Raw genomic sequence first — 6355 nt, 5'->3', positions numbered from 1 at the left:
GAGCTCAAGACCCAAATCAGATTCTGCACTGACAGGGTGGAGCCTGCTTGGGATTCTTTCTCTCATCTCTCTCTCTCTCTCTCTCTCTCTCTCTCTCTCTCTCTCTCTCTCTCTGCCTCTCCTCACTCCTGCTCTCACTCTCCCTCAACATAAAGAAGCAAACATTTACAAAAATAACAAAAATAAATAAATCTTTTAAACACACCGTTGGGCTCCTTTTGCTTAGACTTCAGTTAGGATGTTCGTATTGATGCTCCTAGGTGTGATCAAAGTTTTGCACTGGACCATCCATGTCTGGCGTCCGTGACCTAACTTATAAAATGGGTTGGAAGGTATTCCCACTCTTTCTGGTCATCGGGACGGTTTGGGCCCCTGGGCAGATGCGCTCCCCTCGTGTTCCGTAAACCTCCCTGCCCCGCCGTGGAAAGTGAGACTGGCCAGGCAGCGCCCTGCCGGAGTCCAATGTTGAAAGTCAAGTGTGAGTCTCTTTTAAAACCCAGTCTGGACCGCTTCTCGGCCTTGTGGCTAAGACCAGTGGTAGTGTCTGTACTTGTCAGTTTAATAGCTGACACGCCCTCTATCGGAGGACGACATATTAAGTGGATTTTTGGAGCCGGGCGGTGGACCGGGAGCGCGCTCCGTCCACTCCGCGCACCGACCCGGTATTGCAGTACTTCCGGGAGCAGTGCACCCCAGCACCCTTCTGCGGGTCTTCCAACCATAGATGCTGGGCTTTACTCGCCAGCCTTGGCTTTCCCTCCGCCTCGCCTCGCCTCGCCTCGCTTGGCTTGGCTTCGCTTCCTCTCCCACCTTAGCGGCGGGACTTGCTTGTTGCTTGCCTGCTTGCTTGCTTGCCCCCAATCAATGCTCTTTGGAGGCTTCTTTCTCTTCGGCTTCTCCCACCTTTTCCGGCAAACCTTGCACCCAGCTACCGGTCATTTGCTTCTTGAAGGCTTAGCTCCTTGGCTGTCTCCCTCTGGCACGCTTCTGCCCTTCCCAGACACTTCACTAGCCACGCCGTCGGTTCTGGCCAAACACCCGCCCTCTACCTTCCTCCGCCTCGGCTCACCCCGCCCCAGGCCCTCACTCCCCTGTACCACACCCCCCCACCCCAGGATTTGGCATAGTCTGACCTAGTCCACATCCAGCATCCCACTCTCCCATCCCCTAAAAATAAAATAAAATAAAATAAAATAAAATAAAATAAAATAAAATAAAATAAAAACCAGTCCGACCACTTTCTCTGGATACTGACCCCATCGGACCCACCCTCCTGTCCTCGCTCCCTGCCCCCCTCTGGCTGAGTGCTTACCACAGAGGTGCTTTTTTTCCCTTGACTCCTTTATTTTCATGTGCCCCCCCCCGCCGCCTCTCCATCTTGATTCTCATTTCTGTCTTCCTTTATCCGAAACTCGTACCCTGTCACACCTTCCGCCTCCTCATCTCCTGTGCTGAACGGCTTCTTCCAGTCCCCGAGGACCTTACCCTTGTCAGCGGTGTCTAACCTCCCACATAAACTCCCCATTAAATGGCTTTATTCTCTGATGCCTGCAGGTCTTTTTGGTTCTCATTTTAAATGATGAGCTTTATCCTGGTGGTTTCTATGTCCTTCTTGATCTCTGTAATCATTTTAAATACGCCTTTTGGGGGTCATCTTTAATAGATTGCCCTATAATTTTTATTTCTTGGAGTAAAAATCCTACCTTCCATTGCATTCGCTGAACTTTCCTTGTGGTGGTAAATTTCCCTGTGTACGTTGTCTTTTTTGTCATCAGTGGGCCCGGTTTCGTCTGTCCGACGCTCCCAGACCCTCAGCTGGGCGGCGTTCCTCTGTCTGCTGTTTGCTTCAGGGTCTCAGGGGATGCGCTGGGTCCAGACCCATCGCTGTGTCCCTTTCCAGGCTCAAGGTCTTCATGTGACACAAGTCACTCGACTTCTGACTTGTTGCATGTGAGGTCGTTATTTGAGATGACTTCTCAAGGGGAAGTTCTTCTCCGACCAAAGGAAAGCCTTTCTGATCATCTCTCCGGCGAGTAGAGTTTTTCTAGTCCCTTCTTCACACAAAGAACAGTCATTCAAGGACCCTGCTGGATGCGGGCGTAAGCATCTCCCTCCCTCACACGGGCCCACGCCGTGCCTCTTGCCCTACGCGGACACAAAAACTCAGAGGCAGGGTCCAGACTGTGCCGACACCTGCTCCAGCGGGTCGTCTTTGCTGTGGGTGCTCTGTACACTCGGGCCTGTGATGATTCGCCGTCTTGCAGGGAGCGTGGCTGTGCATCTGCCGTGCGCATTTTCTTCAGTTCCAAAACACCGTGGACACGTGTAGTGCGGGAGGTGGAGGTAAACACGGCACCTGGGTCCACCTTGCTTCTGGGAGTCCTTAGTCACTCGTCAGTGTCCTGGGGCTCTGTCCACGTGCACCCCTCTACCAAGTGACAGCAGGCCAGACATGCCAGTGACTCCTCTGCCTGGATTCAGACCCGCGTTGATCCTCCCATCAGTGAGGTTCACGTGCCTCAGAGTCCACTTTCCTCCTGGCTTCTGTGACACACCTTGGGTTTCCTCCAGTCCCCCTCGTCAGCCTTTTTCCATTTCCTCTGAGTGCATTTCTCTCCCAGGCTCACCCCATCCCTTAGCTCGTGTTGAATCAGAGACGCAGAATTTTCCTTTTCTTTTCTGAGTGGCACAAAAGTCGTCAGAACTACCTCAATGCTTCCAATGAGTGTAAGAAATATTTGAATTGCTAGGTCATCTACAAACATATGCTTAAACTCTGCATGGATATGAGGCTCAGAATTTCACCCCAAGAAAAAAATAAGGTGAAATAAAATGAAAAGATTAGGTCGGGTATGTGAAGCAAAGATGTTCATGTTTTGTGTCCTATGAACTGTGTAAACCAGTGTATTGGGAGAGTTGGATTCAACAGAGTGAAAACCAAACCTAATTTTATTTTAGTTCTGAGACCCCTACAAATGTGGTCTCTTGACTCTTTCTTTCTACCTCTGTATTAAATTTGGGGTGAAACTTCATTGTTTTTCCAATCATTAGAGATAATAAAGGGGTCGCCTCTTTTTCCAGACTTTGAGACGCTAAGCCTTCAAACTCTGGTCTAATTTAAAACATCCTGCTTCCTCTCCGACAAGCCTGTGCCTTGGACCCACCGTGCGGGGACGAATTTGGACTGACTGACTTCTCATTTCTCCCCTTTGCATTCCTACTCTAAACCTCAGAGTCACTAAGCTCTTCCGGGGACAGAGCGTGGAAGACAGGAATGAGAAGGGGGATCCCGGAAGGGGTCAGAAGAAACACGTGTGCATCCTTCCACTCACAGCCCAAAGCACGTGCCGAGTGCCGCCAGTGCCGGTTCTCAGCTCCACCACAGGTCAGAGCCCCCCGTCCAGATTCGTCCTGCACCCATCACAACCCACCAGTCTCAGCACCCCTGACCCCCCAGGGGCCAAAGGTCCCTCACCGGGCTGCTGGTGAAGGAGGATGAAGATGCAGCAACCCTCAAGTCACAATTTAAAGAATTACCTCTGAAGAGTCTTGTCTTATTTATATTGATCACCCTTTCTGATTATCTGATAAATTCTTTATTATTATTATTATTATTATTATTACTATTGAAGTAGGCTTCATGCCCAATGCAGAGCCCAGCCTGGGGCTTGAACTAATAACTCTGAGATCAAGACCTGAGCTGAGATCAAGAGTCAGATCTCAACTGACTGTGCCACCCAGGTGCCCCTGAGGTCTTGTTACTTTTACGTTATTCTCAGCCATCAGTGACTTTGGGGAAACAGAGACACAGAGGGTGCCTTTAAGACACTGTCACAAGTGGGGCACCCGAGTGGCTCGTTCGTTGAGCACCTGACTTCGGCGCAGGTCATGATCTCACAGTTCGTGAGTTTGAGTCCTGAGTTGGGCTCTGTGCTGGCAACTCAGAACCTGGAGCCTGCTTCAGACTCTATGTCTCCCTCCCTTCTCCCCTCCCCACTCAGAAAATAAAATAAAAGTAAAAAAAAATTTTAAAGACACTGTTGTGAGTGATCGGTGGTAAGTCTGCTTGTCACGTTCCTTCTAAAATGTCATCACTGATGAAAACACCATCGTCCTAATTTTAAAACTAAAAACACAGTTATATTGAGTGACTTAAACAGCACAGTAAAATTCAGCCTAGCAAACTTCCATGTCACGAGAACTAAGCCTTATTCCAACAACACCAGCACGCAGCAACAATGGCTCCATACCTAAGGCTCCCTCTCCCGGAAAGTCGCCTCATGGAGCACGAGCACGGTCCACTTCTATAACCCTACTTACAGTGAGGTTAGAAACAAAACAAAAAAGAGCAAACCTTTCCAAATAACCTTCGCTTCCAACCCAGCCTGAAAACCATGAGGTTTCTGCACTGAAGCGTTAGCCCTGATGTTCCAAAGAGCCAAGGGACGCTGGACACGGATGCAGCGTCTTTGCACTGTGATGTTTTTCTTTTCAGTGGCCCTGTACAATAGTATCATTCACTTTTTTCGTGGAAAGTAAATGTGGCCACGGAGGGTTGATGCATTTGCTGAAGATCACGTGGCTAATCTGCACATGAGGTTACATGGAACCCAAAGCTTAATGACTGAAATGTACATTTTGTGGAACTCCCCAGAATATCACCCAAACTTGCTAATAAAGCTAAACTGAGGTCATTATGATTCGCTGCAGGAGGGAGACACAGCCAGAGCGGCGAAGGGGATTTAGCGTTAGGGTACCTGCAGCCTGTGGGGGCAGCACACAGCCGGCTCAACGCAGATCTTTCAAGACAGAGAACTGGTTGGGTTTAGGCAAAGCTTGTGGCACATTCTTTACTGCAGGGACACAGCACGGTGAGGCTCTCAAAGCGAGTCCTGAGATGTCAACTCTTGCTTATAAGTGAATGGTTTATCTAAGAGAGTGGAGAGTTGTCTTAGCTGAACTGATTTTCAGGACGCCCCTGAAGCAGAGCGAAGTTTGATGTGATCCGTGGTGGGAAAACATGAAACAAAGAACTAGGTCAAGGCTACACAGCTGCTCTCAACTCTTGTTCAAAAACCCAGTCTCCTAACGACCTTTTGAAATAGGATGTTGTGGAGTCCAAATGACATCTTTCTCCTTTCATTTTATGCTGTGTTCAAAGTGTCACAAGATGTCCCCTTAGTGAGGGTGGGTTATGGTTGGGTGTTCGGTGCAAGAAATCAGTGTGAAGGTTGCTCACTGATTGTAAAAGAGGCACATGAGTTACTCTGAGGTACCGTGGCCAGGAAAGGTGAGCCCATCCATGGCCTTTCCTCCTTCCTCCTATCACCCTTGCCCTCCCTCCTGACGCCCTCTTTCTTTCCCATGACTCATCCTCAGTCTCCAATCTTAGCTCCTGTCCAACTTTTGCTCTCAATGTGGCCTAATATGGCCTCTTTACTAGATGCCTGGGGTCAAGGAGATGAGCTAGGATGAAGGGGAGAGCTGGGGTCCCACGACCGGGGACAATGAGATTCCGCCCTGAGCTTGGCTGGGTCTACTCACAGTCACCATGACACCTACCACTGGAACCAGCAAGAAACATCCTTATCCTAGGTGACTATTTTCTCCTTAAAGATAGATTATATTTTATGCCTACCGATTCATGGACACAATTTTGAATTTCATTTAAAAAATAATTTACTCAAAGTTATATTTCAATGAGTAAATTCACCCATTTAAAGGAGAAAGTCTTTGTATAACTTAGAAATAGATGAAGCAACCTTTTAATGAACTCCTCCAACAAGATCTATTTCTTCCCCCAATGATCTGAAAACTTCCTCAAGTTAGTTTTGGCTTTCGAGACTTAGAGATACGTATACTCTCAAAGGTTCCATCACTTCACAGTGAGCTCTCAGTCAGAATTCAGCCAGACCAGAGTGTCTCTGACATCGCCTCATGAGATGCCAGCCAATGTCTGATGGGTGCCGATCCCACTTTCTTGCATTTCTCATCTCCCTGTCCAGATGTTTGGTAGTGGGCATCAGGATTGAGCTATCTGTGCCCTCCATCAGGCTGGCCTGGGAAGTCTCCAACACATCTATGGCTTCTCTCCTTTCTCTATTCACACCTGTGCTTTTGCCACAGAAGTACACACTCTTGATGTCTTACTCTCCTCAAAGGTGATTTTGACTTGGCTTTATTCTTCCAGTGCCTCCTCCAAATTCTACTCTTGACCTTACCTTCTTGTGTTCTTTCCTGAAGTTTGCCAGATTGTAACCCATGGCCTGGGCACTGAGGTCTAGATTCCAGAGACGTTAACTCCTGTTTCTGGGCTTGTTCTTATCATTTTCTCCCTTGGATAACCACGTGCCTT

At 48.5% G+C, this 6355-nt stretch overlaps 1 non-coding gene across 1 annotated transcript; it reads left to right on the top strand.

Annotated features, from left to right (window-relative positions):
* Positions 1-505: 505 nt before the first annotated feature.
* On the top strand, positions 506-696 carry LOC115288883. The gene has a single exon (XR_003907267.1). It is a non-coding gene; the product is annotated as a U2 spliceosomal RNA (small nuclear RNA).
* Positions 697-6355: the final 5659 nt, after the last annotated feature.

This window comes from Suricata suricatta, chromosome 3 (genome assembly GCF_006229205.1).
Source record: "Suricata suricatta isolate VVHF042 chromosome 3, meerkat_22Aug2017_6uvM2_HiC, whole genome shotgun sequence".
In the NCBI taxonomy this organism is placed as follows: domain Eukaryota; kingdom Metazoa; phylum Chordata; class Mammalia; order Carnivora; family Herpestidae; genus Suricata; species Suricata suricatta.
Note: the sequence above shows the minus strand (reverse complement) of the source record. Positions and strands in the feature narration are given on the sequence as shown.